The sequence below is a fragment of the Grammomys surdaster genome, unplaced genomic scaffold (assembly GCF_004785775.1).
Source record: "Grammomys surdaster isolate TR1022 unplaced genomic scaffold, NIH_TR_1.0 64, whole genome shotgun sequence".
Classification (NCBI taxonomy): Eukaryota; Metazoa; Chordata; class Mammalia; order Rodentia; family Muridae; genus Grammomys; species Grammomys surdaster.
In genome coordinates, this window is record NW_021604566.1 from 12,517,931 (window position 1) to 12,536,135 (window position 18,205).

At 42.4% G+C, this 18,205-nt stretch overlaps 1 pseudogene; it reads right to left on the reverse strand.

Annotated features, from left to right (window-relative positions):
- Positions 1–3,006: 3,006 nt before the first annotated feature.
- Positions 3,007–3,363, reverse strand: LOC114622513 (annotated as a pseudogene).
- Positions 3,364–18,205: the final 14,842 nt, after the last annotated feature.

An 18,205-nucleotide genomic window follows, 5' to 3' on the forward strand; every position in this document is an offset into this window, starting at 1 on the left:
AGAGAGAGAGAGAGAGAGAGCAAAGAGAGGTGGAAGTAGAGGAGTAGAGGCCGGGCATGACCACATGAAGAGAGGGGGAAGGGAAGAGGGGAGGGAGCAGAGAGAAGCTACAGGCAAGAGATCAAGAGATTAAGAGAGCAAGAGAGTAAGAAAGAGAGGAGGGGGACAAGTAGCCCCTTTTATGCTAGGCAGGCCTACTTGGCTGTTGCCAGGTAACTGTGGGGAGGAGCATACCTAGTTGTTGCCAGGTAACTGTAGAGGTGGAGTTTAGACAGAATGGCATTAACAGGATGTTCCATCTTCTAGACTTTTCACTCAGGTTGTCAGTGGTTGCAGTTTTGTTCTCTCATTTCCATGTTAATTTGTGGTTGTTGGCCATCAGCTAATGTGCAGGCCCTATGTCCTTAGTGAGGTCCACATTGTACTGCTTGTGTCCAAGAGGCAGAAAAGCTCTGCCTGACATCCTGGTGGGATGGCCGAGGCTGATGACAAGAAGTCAACAGTAACTACGAGACAGTTTCTATTAGCTTACATGTTGGTTTTGTTTGCTTTTCATTTCCTCATTTAAATAAAGAACTGCTTATAGAATTAATCATTTTGATGGTTTGAATAAAAATGGCCCCACAGACTCAGGGAGTCTGTCTATTAGGAGTCTGTCTGTCTGTGACCTTGCTAAAGTAGGGGTGGCTTTGTTGGAGAAGGTGTGTCACCATGGGCAGGCTGTGGGGGCTCAGATCCTCGAGCCATGTCAGTGACTCAGTTTCATTTACTGCTGCTTGCCAATCCAAATGTTAAACTCTTAGCTACTTCTCTCAGATCCTGTCTGCCTGTGTGCCACAGTGCTCCCTGCCATGACATTAATCTCTGAACTGTAAGCCAGCCCTAATGAAATGCTTTGCTTTAGAAGAGTTGCCATAGTCATGGTGTCTCTTCACAGCAATAGAAATCCTAAGACAATCATCTATCCTTATTTTTGTTTGGTTTCAAGAGAAACTTGAGGGATAATCAGGCTAGGAAAGATGAAAGAGTGTATATTGCTTCAAAGAAAGGAAAATTAGTTTTTTCTGGCTAAGGAAGAACACAGCTGTCCAGGTGCCACAGGATACAGCAGGCCTCAGAGATGAGGATGATGAGGATATCACAAGTCCTAAACCAAGCAAATGGTCCTGGACATTGACCCACAGGCAGCAGAAATACCTACTCTGGAGTCAGCAGGCTACTGTGAGTCTAGACATTAGAAGAGCAGTAGACCAGAGGTTGCAATCCAGTCCTTTCTCTTGGTAGAAACCATATCCACCATACAGATTGACATATATCTGGGAAATCTGACAATGGTCAGATTAAACACCCTCTCCAGAGACTATGCTAGAATTCAGTCCCCAGTATAACCATAGTAAGAGATAGCAGCCACTTTGCCAAGCCTGGTGTGGCTTGGTGGCAATAGAGTGGCATGGTCCCTGCCCCTGGAACAGGGCCCCAGTGTGAGCCTCCACAGTGTTGATGGCTGCTGTGTGCATAAGGCTTCTTTGTGTCATAATGTACATATTTTCTGGAACCAGTACCAGCAGTGGAGAAGTCTTCCCTGTTAATGTCAATGATTCCATGATAATTAGAAACATTACAAGTCCAGAAGTTGAGGGTGTGGCTATAGCTCAGCAAAATGGTAAACACTGGGATGTTCAGGACAGCCCTTAAGGCTGTGGAAAGGAGTTCTAAATACATGAGTTTGAAAATATAGAATTTCTCAACTATGTGAAAATAAGGATACAATATGAATTATATAGGGCTTTGTGAATGTAAAGGAAGAAAAGCAGCTGCGATCTGAGCCAATGTGTCAGAAAGACACTAAGGAAGGAGACAAAGAGATTTAAGGCATGATGATTGCAGATCCCACCTAGCTAAATTTTTTGTTTATGTTTATGTTTACAAAGGCAGATAGATTCCTGAGTTCAGGGTCAGCCTAGGACAGTGCAAGGTTAGGCCCAGGCTTGGTAGAAATGGTTTCAGGGCAGGGTCCCACCCAACTAGTTTATTGTCTGTGCTTAACAAAGACAGGCAGTTCTCTGAACTCTTTTGCAATGTTAAGAAAAATGTATGCTTGCTGTCTCTTAAGAATTAAAGGCTGGGGTCCCAGGATGCTGATTCATAATCAAAAGGAAACCTTCAGAGAGAAAGCAGAACATAGAGAGAAGCAAACTGGAGAAGCTGTATCAAGCAGAACACAGGTGGTCAGCTTAGACTCATGAATTGGCTTCAAGTTGTTCTTTACACCACTCCCAGACACCCCTTTCACAGAACCCCTCTCCAAGCCGAGGCTGGTCCTTGGCACAACTTTTAAGAGTATTGGGTTGTTGCCAGGGATGAATGCCTTTCTCATGGAACTGTATGTGTTAATGCAAATCAGGTCATTATGGTATAAGGCCTTCCCTCTTATTTTGTCTCCTCCCCTGTTCTCATTTATTCTACTTTTCTGCTGTTCTAACACAGTATGAAACCCTCACCAGACGAAGCCATTCTGAGACCTCTGGCTTCAGGAATCAAGAGTAAAATGGTTTATTTTATTGGTTAACCATTATCTTACATATTCTGTTAGAGTGCCAGAAAAATCAACTATTATACCAAGCAAGAAGGAAGACTATTCCAGAGACAGGGAGGAGAGGAGAGTTCTAATTTATCCAGTCCAAGGGAGCTAGTCAGGCAAGTTCAAGCCACTAAATTTCCTAGACTGGGTTGGAATTCTCTCTTTCTCTCTCTCTCTCAATCTCTCTCTCTCTCTCTCTCTCTCTCTCTCTCTCTTTCTCTCTCTCTCTCTCTCATGCAAGCGTGCGTGTGCATGTGTGTTTCTTTTTTTCATAGAACATGCACTTTATTGAATCCTCTATGGACAGATATGTGAGTATAACATTTGCATATGTATGGGGTAATTGTCAGGACCAAGACTAGGATTTGGGGAAGCTATAGACAATGGAATACATAGCAAGCCTGGAAGGCCCCAGAATCTGTTATCTACTGTGGGATGCTGCAAGATGTCTCTTTTCTAGTGTCATAGACAATGATGACAATGACGACCATAAGGATGGTGAAGATCAGGGAGCTGATGTTCAGGCACTTGGCAGTGGAAGCATAGGCCTGGGCCCCAGTTCCATCACCCATCATCTTCCTGTCCCTCGACTTCACAGAGTAGGCATAGGCTATGAAACCCAGGCAGCAGAAGTTCATGAAGAGTGTATTGAACAGGAACCAGACCACATGATCAGGCGTGGAGATCTCAGCAGGCATGTTGATTGTGGTGGTTGTTGCAGAAGTTGAGATGGGGGTTACCCTCTGCCCCAGTACCACCACCTCTTGCTGCCCCTTAGGCATCTCTTGGCTTTGGAGGTTGGAAGAGTTGTCGTGTGCGTGTCTGTGTGTCTCTGTGTGTGTCTATGTGTGTATGTGTGTGTCTCTGTGTATCTGTGTGTCTGTGTGTGTGTCTGTGTTTCTGCCTGGTTCATCAGGGTATAAAATTCTCAACTTCATGCTTAAGAATTTAATCTGCATATTGACTGTGGCTCTCAGATGGAAAGACATTGGAGAACAAATAAGCAAATGCCAGCATCCTGTGTGGACACAATCACAGTGATGGCAATGGAGTGAAAACAGTTTTCAGAGTACATCCTTTTCAAAACAACCAATGTGTAAAAGCTTGAGTGTCACAGTTGCCTAAAAAGTTAAACGTCACTCCTACTGATGCCCGATTATATAGCTCCTTCTAGTTGTGAGCCCAGACTTTAATGGCTGGGCTATCTTTCCAGTCCCAGAAAAATGTAGTCAATTTCCAACATAGTTACAGAAAAATAGGAAAGGCAGGAAGAGGACTTGGTACCAGCTCTCCTCATGTACCATGGGCTTGCACAGGCAATGGCTATGTGTTCCTATTCCCAGTGCTTGATCCCATGGGGGGAAAAGCAAAGCACTCTGCTCCCCTTTAAATTCTATCCCCAGTACTTGGCTGATCTGAACGTAACCATATGGTTCCAGCCCGAGTCTTCTAATGAGTTCATCCTGAAGAGAGAAAATCATTTTGATCTACACTTAGTAAACTTTCGCCTTTAATCAGCGTGGCTGCCTTTTATTACAAAGCTTGGGTTTTTCTAGTCTGTCACTCTGGCTACTATCACACTGTAAAAAAAACTTAAAACGTTTTCAGTGGACATAAATGACTAGCTTTACTTTCTAGAAGTTGACTTTTGCCTTTTCACTTAGTTGATTCTACTTTTCGAAGCCTAATTTTGTGAGTTTATCTTACACGTTCTCACCACTTAACTCTTCTTACTGATCATTGAGCTGCTGGCGTGCCGAAAGGACTATGAGCATAAGAAGCCAATGCTCAATGCCTGCATCTCCATGTTTCCAGTAGAGAACCCCAGTTATTTAAACATAAGGTGTGCCATGAGACTCATCCTCCCACAGTGGTACTGAACCAAGCCCAGTTTCTCAGTTATTGCAGAAGTCAGGGAAAGTGAAAGTGAACACGGGAACCAAAAATAAGAAAGATACTCTAAGTGTTTCCTTAGCTACCAGCATGTATGACTTAAAAAGAAACTCACACTGCCTTTCTACACAGGGCTATTGCAGGCTGCAGCCCGATAGTAACCGGAAAAGAGAAAAGTTCCAAAAACATTTCACAATACAGAGGTGTCCTGGTTAGATAGGGGGCTTTGTTTATCTGTTTGTTTTCTTTTTCTGTCAACTTGGCATACCTGGGAACCAAGAATTGCCTCCATCAGATTGACCTATAGACACAGGAAGCAGTTTCTCAATTGCTAACTGATGTGGGAGGGCTCAGCCCACAGAGCACTATAGCATCCCTGAACAGGCTCTATACGAAAGGCAGCTGAACATGCGCATGGGAGCAAGTCAGTATGATTGCAAGCCAGCAATTCCTCCATGGTTTCTGCTTCAAGCTCCAGCCCTGGGTTCCTGCGTAGGCTTCCCAAGATGATGGACTATGATGTAGAAACTAAATAAAACCTTTCCTCTCCAAGAATGTGAGGATATACTTACATGCAGCTTACCCTTTCATGTTGAACGTCTTGCTTGAGACCACTATTGTGTTAGACAAGATGCTGCTGACTTAACTCTACATTGGCACTCCTGTCGTCATGTCTTTAGTGGACGTTATGTTGCTCTGTTTCCACAGCAGCCTTCCATCCCTTGTACTGCAGCAGAGTCAAAGGGAAAACCATTGACTGTCTTCAACCTCAGATGTATGTGTAGAAGCAACTAACTCTGAATCAAAAGTAAAAAAGAAAAAACGCACAGTAATAAGTAATACTTGCTAAGAACTAAGTGATATAACAATTATTTGTATGACATTTGTTTGTATTAGCTATTATAGGCAATTTAAAAACATATGGGGTGTAGGAGAGGCTATATGCATGTTATATGGTAAAACTCTAACTCATTGTCTCCCAGGAGTCCTGGCCTGTGGATCCTCAGGGACAACTTGATCTCTCTTCAAATTGGTACAAAGTTATAGTGGTTTCCTTTGATCCTCTTGAGTCCTGTGTTTGTGGCCAGAGGAATGTAGGACTTTGGTGGTAGAGCTTAGGTTATGTGTTATGTGTCCAAGCCTAAAGACACCCAAATGGATGCAGTAAAAATAAAAACTACCCCAAAGGAAGATCTGGGTGCTGTCTGCAGAAGGGGAACATATGCTGGCCAGAAAATGTATTTTTTGCCTGCTCTGTATACTAAACAACTTTTTTAAATACCAAAATATAATGAAAATTACATACAATTTAGTTCTTTAAATTATATATTTTAAATCATACAAAGAAGTAAAAGATGAACCACATAATAGGATGTGGGCAAAGTTTACAAACATGAAATTTATAGCAGAACAAAATGTACAAACACAGGGAAAGATGTTTGGTCTTACACACAATAAACTTGAAACAAAAAAGTGCAAAGCTGAACATCCCTTCTTAATTTTGAAAGTGCTTATAATTAGAGGATTCCCCCGGGACATGGGGAAGAGACTTTGGAAGTGCGAACTGGCACAGAAGGGTCTGTGATGTAACCACCACAACCTGAAGGTACAACCCAGCCAGTCCACTGCTTGGGGCCAGTCTCATGAGTGCACTGGCAAAACTCCCAACACTGGGTAGGGGCTGCTCAGTGCACAGCAGTTAAACTGTAAAGAAACCAAACTAAACCAAACAACAGGACAAAGAAAGTAGAATTCATCTATATTATAGAATACAAAGAAGAATCCAGGAGATCCATCTGGGGAATAAAATCCTCGAAGACACAGAAGTAGATGAAAATTAAGTATGGCCATGCACTGTGGATGAGGATACCTAACGTGTGAAAAGAGTAAATGCCTCTGTGTGATGATTATTTTATTTAAGAAAAACAAAAAGTATAAGGTGTGGCAGCACATTTCTGTCATCCAAGCACTAAGGAGCAGAAGCAGGGGGATTGCTACAAGTTTAGTGCAAGCCTGGCCCACATAGTGAGCCTCAGATCAGCCAGGGCTGAAAGAGTTCTTTCTCCTTCCCTACAGTACAGACTCTTCTCCATTACCTGACATTTCTAACCTTGGAAATATGTTGGGTTTTGTGATGGTTTGTATATGCTTGGCCCAAGGAATAGCACTATTAGGAAATGTAGCCTTGTTGGAGTAGATGTGTCACTGTGGGCATGGGCTTTAAGACCCTCACCCTAGCTGCCTGGAAGCCAGTATTTTCCTAGCAGTCTCCAGATGACGATTTAGAACTCTCAGCTCCTCCTGCATCATGTCTGCCTGGATGCTGCCATGCTCCCACCTTGATGATAATGGACTGAACCTCTGAACTTGTAAGCCAGCCCCAGTTCAATGTTGTCCTTATAAGAGATGCCTTGGTCACGGTGTCTGTTCACAGCAGAAAAAAACGTAAGATAGTTTTCTTTTAAATTCCAAAAGGAATTATTGAGTTGGGAAGCTTACAAATCATTTTTTGTTTTCTTTCTTATATTTTTCTGATTTATCACAAAGATAATTACTCAACTATTAAAAACAATGAATTCATGAAATTCTTAGGCAAGTGGATGGAACTAGAAAATATCATCCTGAGTGAGGTAACCCAATCACAAAAGAACACACATGGTATGCACTCACTGATAAGTGGATATTAGCCCAAAAGCTCACAATATCTAAGATACAACTCACAGACCATGTGAAGCTCATGAAAAAGAAAGACCAAACTGTGGGTGCTTTGGCCCTTCTTGAGGCAACTCACGAGAGCAAATATAGAGACAAAGTGTGGGACAGGGCAGGCATTTTTACATCCCACATGGTTACTCTTGGTAAGACATATGCAGGAGATGTCCACCAACTTCCTAACCCTCTTCCTTCCCTCTTAGAGACCCAGCTAGAGAAAACCGCCTTTTCTCTTTGCCGGAAACATGTGACTATGCTAGCTGGGAACAAGCCATGAGGTCTGCTGCCTGCTCTGCTCTCTCTAAGACCAAGTTTCGCCAATACAAATTGTTAACCTCACTCTAAAAGCATGGGAGGGCCAATGAATTCTTTCCACAATTGCAAAAAGACAGGGAAGGTGACTGGCTCACTCCAGTTCTTTAATCATCTACCTCCCCTCCCCTACCCACACACAGTTCTCCTGTTCTACAGCAGGTCTACACTTCCTCTGAACAGTGACAGCCAGCAGCTTCCTGTTTGGGCTCTTTCCTCATACTGTCTCATCTACCTCCACAGGACCCTCCAGCCCTTGGTGACTCTGTACATCAACCTGCCTAGAGAGCAACAGAGTCTCAAGCCAACGTGAGAGCCAATGCCAGGAGTGAAGGGACAGTAGCCACAGTGATCCAGTTATATCTGCCCAGCTTCCACAAACCAGAAAGGCATAAAGTTGGGCGTAATTCATCCTAGTATCTCATAAAGATGGCGCCAGCCACAGGTGCTACTCACTTCTCCTTGTCTTAGTCACTGTCCTGTTCCTGGGAACAGACAACATGGCCAAGGCAACTTACAAAAAAAAAGGCATTTAATTAGGGGCTTGCTTACAGTTCCAGAGGGTTAATTCATGGTCTCCACGGTGAGGAGCCTGGCAGCAGATAGGCAGGCATAGCACTGGAGAAGTAGCTTATATCCTAGAGAAAGAGAGAGAGAGAGAGAGAGAGAGAGAGAGAGAGAGAGAGAGAGAGAACACAAAGCTTGGCCTGATATGGGCTTTTGAACCCTCAAAATCTATACTTAATGACACACCTCCTAATCCTTCCCAAACAGTTCCACAAACTTTGGACCAAGCCCTCAAATATATGAGCCAATGGATGCCATTCCTATTCAAACCACCACACTCCCATTCCTGAGTTTCCTATTATAGAAATAATAGTTCAACACAGGTTCTCAGCCTTTCAGATGCTGTAACTCTTTGATACAGTTTTTCATATTGTGGTGACTCCCCAACCATAAAATTATTTTCATTACTTCATACCTATAATTTTGCTACTGTTACAAATCATAATCTTTGTTTCTCAATGGTCCTAGGGTGACCCCTGTGAAAGGAGTTGAGAATCACTGGTATAACAGGTAGTCAGTAGCAGCCTAAATAACATTGTTTGGTACAATTAAGTACTCAGCTCTGAGCCTCACACCTAACAAGTGTTTAGTTAGTAACTTTGTTCAGTTACTACCCTATCACTCGCTCTTCCTCCTTAGAGTCTAATGTAGTTAAAGACAGGAAAATACTGAGAAGACTTAATTTGCCCAAATGCTTCTCATACTATGACAAAGGACTAACTTTATTTCAGTATCGTATTTGCCCAAGCTCTGTGTATGAATTCACTCCTTGCTACGTGCAATTGTGTCTTGCTGAACAATGAGAGTCCACGCGTTTAAATGTCACGATAGTAGCATGTTGTCTAAATGTCTTCGCTGGGATACTAGCCGTAGAATTCTCAGACCACATCATAAAGCAGGCAAAAGCTCTCAGCAGCGTCGTCTACACTAGATTCGTTTATGTCCCAGCTCTCCTGGAAAATGTGTCTATCTTGAGAGACAATGAGCTCATCCCAATAAAGATTCAACAAAAAAAGGGAATTGCAGACCAATTTCCTTTATGAAAATAAATTCAAAAGTTCTGAATAAGACAGCTGCAAACTGAATCCAAGAACACATCCAAAAAGTCATTCACTATGATTAAGTAGGTTTCATCCCAGAGATACAGGGATGGGTCAACATATAAATGAATATATGTAGTCTTGTGCAGAAGGTATATCCAGTAATAGAATAACTTCTGCTGTAATATGAAGGTTTTGCTTTATGGAGTATATATTTTTCTCACGACTGCTTGACTTTATTCATATGTTTTGCCTTTTCATTCTATAATGAAGCACAATTCTCAAAACCTGGGCAAGTCTTTTCTGCGCGGGATTGGAGCCTGTCCACATGTGCAAGCCTCTGTTGATACGAAATCACACCACTGAACGTGTTTGAGATGCATAGTTTACTGACTTTCTAACATATCCAGTAAATTTAAAAACCTCATAAGCTGAGACCTGGGGGCACCACAGTGGGAACCCCAGGGTGCTCTAGGGACCCCTGCCTGAAGCCAGGGCCTGGTTTCATGTACTGCTATTGGAGACAGCCTGTACTGGCAGATGGGATTTATAGCTCGGGTCCATGTAACTTGCCAGCAAACAGGCATGGAGGGAGCTCTCATTTGGGACTCACTTTGAGGTAGGTAGTCTTTTAAGTATCTGCCCTGGCAAAGAGAGGTCTGCCTGGGTAGGCTGGCTTTTTAATGGTCCTCTCTTCTCTTCCAAGTCTTGCCTCTCTCATCATCTATGAATATAGTGTCTTCAAACAAATGATAAATTTCAGGTAAACAGAACCACTCTGCCAGTTCCAATGCATTTGCAATGTAAATAGGAGAAGCTGGGAGACTCTTGTGTAAAGTGTTAATAAGTATTTGTTTTTCTGAGCAGAGAGCTGACTCTCCTAGCCAAGAACAGCCCAGGGAGGCCTGGCCTCCATCTCTCTTGCCCCTCACTCTTAGGTCTGGCCTCCATCTCTCTTGCCCCTCACTCCTTGGCAGACAATGTCCTTGACCTCCCACCTCTGGGAAATTAAAAAGCACTGTCACTTAAACAGCCCCACCTCTCTCACTTATTTCAGAGATGTTCTAGGTCAGAAGGAGACTGCAGGATAAAATGGTGCTTTCCTTCATCCTTCATGCTCTCATGGGGGCAGAAGAACTGTATGATTATGAGGATATGTCCAACCTCCAGGACAGCTCTCCTGAGCCCAGGGCAAAAGGTTTCTGGGGGGTAGGGGTCAGAGGAGGAGATGATAACAAAGACCTCAGTTTGGCTGGAGTCTGGGGTGTACAAAGAAGGAGGAAATTGGAAAGGAAGAACACTGAGAAATATTACCTCAAATGACAGGAGCCTTTGATACACTTGAAGATGCTCCATAGCCTGGATAGCATCTCTTCTATGCACTTCCCTGCCTCCGTCTGCTCACCTCACCTAGCTCTCCACAGTCCACAGAACTCGGACTTTGGTGCTACTTCCACCTTGACCTGTTTTCCCTTGCTTCTTTGTCTAGAATGGCTTGTCACATTCCAAGCTCAGCTAGAGAGGCTCTTCTTTGGGAAGCTGTTCTCAAATACCCCTGTCTAGTTTCCAGTCCCCTGAGAGGTGCTCAGAGGCCCCTGAAGCCCTCCTGTCTGTTTTCCAGTTGTTAACAAATTTAGAGCTGATTGTCTCTCTTTCCTACCAGATTTGTAAGCTGTGAAGAGCAGGAGCTGGAAACCAGTTCACTTGCTGTTACATCTTAAACATTAGCTGGCTATTTCAGGTGGTTTATAAGTAAGTAACAGAAGGAACAAAGGAACAGAAGAATGAAGTCAGGACTCGACCCGCCTGCCTGTGCATATTTACTCCGCCATTCTGCCGAAATAAAAAGGGTCAGGATAGAACCAGCAAGCCAGAGTGCTGTGAGATCACAGAGCCTTGTTCACATTATATAAGCATCAACTGAAAACGAGGGTGAGTTATACCCCTGTCAGAATTTGATATGATGATCCATAGAAGTACCTAGCCTGACCTAGAGGGAACACTCGAATAACAGTAAGCAAAATTAATGTCTTATAGTTTTGCATCTTGATCTGACCCCAGTTGAGAGTCTCAGTTTTCTCTCTTTCTCCTCTGTGTTCGTGTGTGTGTGTGTGTGTGTGTGTGTGTGTCTGTCTGTCTGTCTGTCTGTCTGTCTATCTGTCTGTCTATCTGTCTGTCTACCTGGCACCTTCCCTAGCTACTAGACATTGATTGTGTCCTAGTTGTTGCTAGCATCCCACTTTTTCAAGGTCCCCCCAACATGCACGCACACACACACACACACACTTACAGTGCCATGGTAATCCTGATGAATTTCAGCTCCTTGTACTGTTAGTGATTTAACAGAAGCTTACAAGAAACATGCTAAATCTTCACTTAATTTTAAGGTACTTTTAGAGGCATTTTAAACTTTTATCTACACATAGCTATGATTTTCTCAATGTATCCAGTTTTTAAGACAAACTAATAGGAACAACAAAGAACACATCGATTTGAAAACTGATGTTTGCTTGGTTGGTAGTGGTGTAGAAATTTGGTGCCTGAGGCTTCTGAATGTATGAAAAATCCATTAGAAAGAGAGCTCAGAAGAGCCTTCAGCTGTAAGGTAAAAGCATATAAAAGTATTTAATTTTTTTGCCTATTTGTTTTAGTTTTCAAATTGATAAACACATGGGAAGGCAATTCTTTTTAACTTCAACCCAAAGGAGATAATGTGCCAGCCTGTCCCTGTTTGGGGAACATTCTAACAACAAACTTGATAATTCCAGGGACAAATTGTGAAGATTCAGGATAAATTTCTTGATTACAATAGCAACTGGTCACAGACAACCTCTGTTTAAAGCCAGGGACCTTTGTATTTGCTGTGCCAGGAGGCCATAAACATGTGTATCTTTGGAAAACGCTCATGTGTTTTCAACTTCCTGAAGAATTCTTGTAAAATATAACCGAGCCACATGACCCTTTGTCCTGGGCTTTTATTCCACTAATGGACAAATTGGGAAGAGGCTGAGAACAAATGTGCTTTTAATTACCCAGATGCCTTTTTAATAGAACCTTGAATTAGTCTTTAGCCACTAAACATTGTCCAGAAATTTCTTAATAATGTTGGTGTGCAAAGCATTCCTTCCAGGAGAATAAAGATCTCATTGCTTGGCAGGCCAAGTTCTGTCAGGTTATTCAGGAGACAACCGACAAAGAGCAAGTATTGTATAGACCAGAAGAATGAGAAGCTGTATCTGAGCTGCCGGTTCTTCCAGTAATGGCAGATTTTCTAACTCACTGCAGATTCTCACAAAACTGGGTGGTCAGCTTTGAAGAAAGGTAACAGTGGGGCTATTGATCCTGGGTGGGAGCAACCTAATTCTGAATTAACCTGAATTGATTCAGTACAACAAAATGCCTTGGTATTGGATTAAAATTAGGATTAATATGTCAAATGTTAGGTCAGGATGTTAAACCCCAGTGCTGAATGACCTACACGAAGAAAGTTGAAGTTGATGCAGGCAGAGTTTTTAACTAGAAGATAATTTGTTGAGTGGTTCTAGAAAAAATGTACTTAAACGTCATTGGTGATATAGGTAGCACATGTGTGTGGGTATGTGTATGTTTGTGTATGTGTGAGAGTGTATATGATTATAAGTATGCATAACTGTGTATCTTTGTGCCTCTATATGTATGTGTTTCATGCATACATGAGACAGACAGACCGACAAAGAGATTTCCATCTGGCATAGTAATAGCTGAGAGACAGCCTAGCTCATTATTTGCTCTTACTTTTGTAAAATTGTCTTGCCAGAGGCCAAATCTGTTGCTCAAGTTTTCCAAGGAGTCAGCAATTAACTCTGCACAGACTCCTTCTCAAATGCGCTCTCCGGCTCGCTCATGCAGGATGCAGACTACCGTTTCCAATATGTGCTCCTGACAGCTGAAAGACTGGATTCATGTTTAGGGAAACAGAAGACAACAAGTAAGTTTGACATTAAGAAACATCCACACAGTTATGCCTTAGAGAAGAATACAAGACTTCACTTTAAATGTCCTGACCCAAAGAGGGGAGAGAGCACAGGAGCAAGCTGGGGGTGGGGTGGGCCGTGATTTGGAAACAATAAAAAGAAAATGTCATTTTATTGGAATACGCCTTTTCCTTCATGTTTTGAGGTCACTTTGATATTTTCCACCTTCTGTATAGCTCGTCTTAAAAGAACAAAGAGATAAAGGGTCAGCATGTCCTTCTATCGATAACATAGTCAAGGGAACTTTGCTTTACTTAAAGTGATGAGGTGTTTAGTACCCAGATCCTGACAGTTAATAAAATATACTTCCCACCCTTCCTGTTGGACTTCTCGATCAGCCTTGTCTGGTCACTGTGATGTACCATGAAGAACAGAACGTTTAACTATTTAGGAGTGTTCTGGTCTGTAAGCTTCCAGGAGCCTTGGCATAGGCAGGATGTATTTGTAGGTCGTTAGACATCCCTAGTCATAAACAACTTCTGACTGATGGCATCAGTTTGAGGATTAGCCTGCCCAAGGCCCTTTGCTGCCACCTGCCTAGATTACTAGCACCTGTACACTGGCCCCTGGTGGCAAAGATCAGAAACCTGCAGAGGCTCCTGCTATCTCAGTGTCCCTTGCTCTGTCTGGGAAATCAGTCTGTCCTTAAACCCACCAGTCCCATATCCCATTCCCAGAGTCCTATGAGTCAATGAAAGAAAGTGAGTGTTAAAAAGCCTTGTTCCATCTGCTCACAACGATGGGCCAATGACAAGAGCTGCTGCTGCCTGGCTGGACCGGAGACATTTCCAGGCAAACCCCATCACCAGGGCTTCTGTTCAGCACAGCCCCAAGAAGGGCTGGAATCTGGGGCGCTTCCTACAGCCCCATAATAAAAAGAGCGGGGACTTCATAGCCAGGCTCATTTCAACACAGATATCATGTTTACCAGATGCTTGAGCTGGGCTTCTCAACCCCCACCCCAAAGTCTCAGTTTGTCCACTTGAAAAAAAAAAAAGGATAAAAACATCGATTCTGAAAGGATATTGTAGAAAATATGTATGAGGAGTTCTGGGATCCAAGTACTCACTGTATATGTGTCGTTATTTCCAGAAAGAAAAATGGGAGCACACTTGTGTATACCATGATTGTATTTTTATTTTTAAAATACTATGTTCAAAATGTGTCTATTATAAATGGTAAAAAAGACAGAATATGGGAAGTAAAGATTGAAAGATCTGGATCCAAAAAAGGTAAAGCCATGGCTCCTGCTGCATGTCTGCAAACATTCTTGTAACATCAGAGATCTCTCAGCTAGGCTGGAGCAAGAACACGGAAGTGCCCTCTGCTTTTTAACTGTGGTCTGTCTGTGAGCTGGTCAGCTGTGGACTGTGGGCTGTAGCTTCCAAAAGAGTAACAGCTAATACACAATCCAGTTTCTAAATAAACGCAGACAACAGGCAACACTGACAAGTGGAGAAGTGTTGGAAGTTGTTTGTTTACACAGACATCTTCCCAGGCTGAGTTGAGCTAACAAACCCATAAGCTTCTTTGTAACAGTCACAAAAGCCGGGTTGGAGTTAGGTAGGTAGTGTCTAGACGCCTTTGATCAACTGTGATTAGAGACTGATGAATTTACTAACACAATTTTCTTTCCTTTTCTCTAATTCTTTCTCTTTGCAGCCTTGGCTTTTAGGATTTAGTTACAGCCACTTGCCCTGCTTAGTCAGCAGACATGTACCGTTTGGAGGATGCTGCGATCCCCTTTTACAAAATTAAATTCTGAAGCCAAAGGTGTCAAGTTTCATTTCTATTTAATATAATTCTATCAGGCTTTACACAGCTCGGTAAAGACCAAATCAGCACCTACCAGTACCATATGTTCTCCAGTTTAAACATGCACCGACTGGTGCCCAAGGGCTCACTGCTAATTATTTAACCAAGCACCATTCACAGCAAACCTTTATCAACCAAGTAAATAATACCCTTAACATAACACAGATTACTTTAAGACCCATAATAAACCTATGGCTGACTAGAGAGGTTCAGTAGGCACAACCTAAGAGTGAGTGATAATTGTTAAACTTTCTAGTGATTAAAAGAGCCTAACACTACATGCGCTCTCTCTCGCTCTCTCTCTCTCTGCGCTGTTCATCTTACCTGAAGCTTTCAGTGTTTTTGGTGCCCACGTGATTGCTGTTCTGTACATTAAGGAGAATCTTTTTCATTATAAGATAAGTTCACGTCCAATGCACCTGATGTAGACCCAGAAGGGAATTCTACAGAAGGAGTGCTGTGTCCACAGTGGATGCCAGAGAGGTGGGCATTAGACAGTGACTCTGTGACCCTGCCTGCCCTTAATCAAACTGCTTTGCTGCACTAAGGTGTAAAGCAGAGCAGGTGAAGGGGGGCAGGGACAGAGGTGCTGCAGAGATGGGGGCAGGCTACCAGACCTGTGTTCTCCTGAATGCTTTCTTGCTAGTTTTACCCTAAATAGCTTTATACTGTTAATGATTTAAAGAGTGAGTTTTTTGTTTACGACTCCTGGATTCTATGTGTTCAGTAAAATAATTTGTTCTACAGAATGGCCAGATTGAGTTTCTCTTAGTCTGCTAAGAGAAAAAACTGTGAACTAGGTCATCTTCTGTTTGCAAAGACAATGTACTCTGTGCTCAACTCTTAAATAAGGGTTCATGCCTCAAAAGAAAACCTAGTTTGTACCAGGTATGGCAGTGCAAACCTATCCTGAATCTCAGTTCTTACAAGGCTGAGACAGGAGGATCACAGGTTGAAGACCAGCCTGAAATGTGTGGTGAGCCCCTGCTTCAAAAACAAACAAGCAAGCAAGCAAACAAACAAACAAACAAAGGAACCAGTTTGGGGTACAGCTCTGTTAAGAAGAAATCTAACTATTTGGGGGTAAATTGTCCTGCTGGTCTCTGAGAAGCACAAGACTGTCTGATGAAAGCTTCGGAGGGAAACTGGAACCTTGCCCACATAACATATCCATTGTAGAATCAGAAATCATTACGAGTTTAGGCAATCATGAAATGTTTCTGTGGATTCCTTTCAGAGCACACTCAATAGGCTAAAGTTTTTGAAGTATTCCCATTAGCTATTTAATAATTTGGTCAGAATATATTGTCCCTAAAAATCTTTTTACACATCTGGGAAGAAATAGGAATAAATCTAAAGTTAGTATTCACAATGGTGACAAAAATCAGCAAATTTTGAAAATTAAGTTTTAGTTTTGTTCAAAATATCACTGCTACAACTCCTGATTTCGGAATGTTTTTATACGACTTTATCTAGAACAAGAACCCAACTACCAGGCTCCCATCAGGATTTAACAGTGGTCATAGAACACAGAACCCAACCCCCAACCTTCTGTCAGGATTTAACATGGGGCCTGCTTGGAAGCCTTCTGCAGGTCTATCCTTCACATGGGAAGGACTTGGAAGAGGCTGATTTCTGGGGTGAGGACAGACATTACTTTTCACTATTCCTTCCACAAAAGTGTGTCCATGTTTGGCAATAACATTTAAAACAAATATTTGAATTTGGTATTACTTTGCATTTAGCCAAATACTGACCTTCTTTAAAAACTGGCTTCAAAAACTGTTTTGTCCCAGTTTTCCTATCATTTTCAAGTCAAATTATACTCCAAGGATAATGAAAGCCATGTGCCCTAACTGTGCTCCCTGGATTTCCTCAACGGGCTGTTACGGAAGATCACCTGGCAGGCTTAAGAATCCATTTCCAGGTCGTGTCGTCTATGTCTGAACTTGAATTTGGCAACTGTGAAATCGTTAGTGTGGAAAGCCAAGTATTTGTTATAATCCTTGCTTCTTTGAATCCAAAAGGAATACTTTAGTAAATGAATGAATAGGTGAATGAATGAATGAATGAATGAATGAATGAATGAATGAGGGAGGGAGTAAACCACCTCAATAATGCCTCCAAAGGCCTTTAAACTCTGGATATATAATTCTCGAAATCCTTTTCTGTCCCAAGGAAAGTCTCTTTCTCATTGCTTCCATTAATTTATAATAATAAAATAAATTACACATTCTATCAATACATTTGGCTACCTTATAAGTTCTAGCATATTTCATATATGCTACTTTCAAATGTAAGTCTCTCTGGACTTTGAAATGATATATACATTTTCTGAAATCCCAGGAAAAATTTGTACAAAGAACCTTACCATTTGAAATGTGAACTTGTAGAAAAAGCCTGCACTGGCTTCAGAATGTGACCTAGGAAGTCTGACAACTGCAACGGATGAGGCTGTACCTGTTTGCCAGACTCTGGGCTCTGTGTGCCCACCACTCATTGATAAATTCTAGTACAAAGCCCAAGAAATTGTCAATCATTTTATCCCTATTATAGGTTAAAAAGGTCATATAAGTCATCCTGGGCTACATGGTCAACAAGCAGCTGTGGCTCAAACCTTCGAGCCATCTGTGTTCAGAGCTAGTCTCTGGTACTCCTATGTGAACTTCAGGGGGCTGCCTAAAATCACAGTGCAGCTGTGTCTGCACATGACTAGGACTTTCCGAGTTTCTCCTCTGCCTTGGACTACTGCTCCCTCTTGCCTATGAGCTGTTTGGAAATTTCCAAACCAGGTAAGAGATTAACATGAAGCTTCCTATAAAACACCACTGTAAGGAAACCTCAAACTGAATCCAGAGACTCCCCAGCACACCCCAGATGTGTTCCTGAGGAACCATGAAAGTTGCATGTAGGGCTGAACTCTGACCGATTCTTAGCTGTCAGGCAATGTGTTTCTAGGACATGAGAAAGTATCATGTCTCCCTCCATCACCTAAGGATGATGAGCTGGGTCCCACAGCTACAGTAAGCATGTGCTTCAGACACTTTCTTATCTTACACAGAGACAAGATAGAGTCGTAAGTGAAAACGTAACTGTAAAACAAACGCATCAGCCAGACCCAAAATATAAATAAATAAAACAGTAACTCCTTTCCTGTGTCAGAGATCAAGATCTGAGAGCACAAGACACCTATCTTTATGAAGCTGGAAGTTGGAGACAAGGACCTTTCTTTCTCTGCAAACACAGGTAGACTGTCACTGCCCATCCAACAC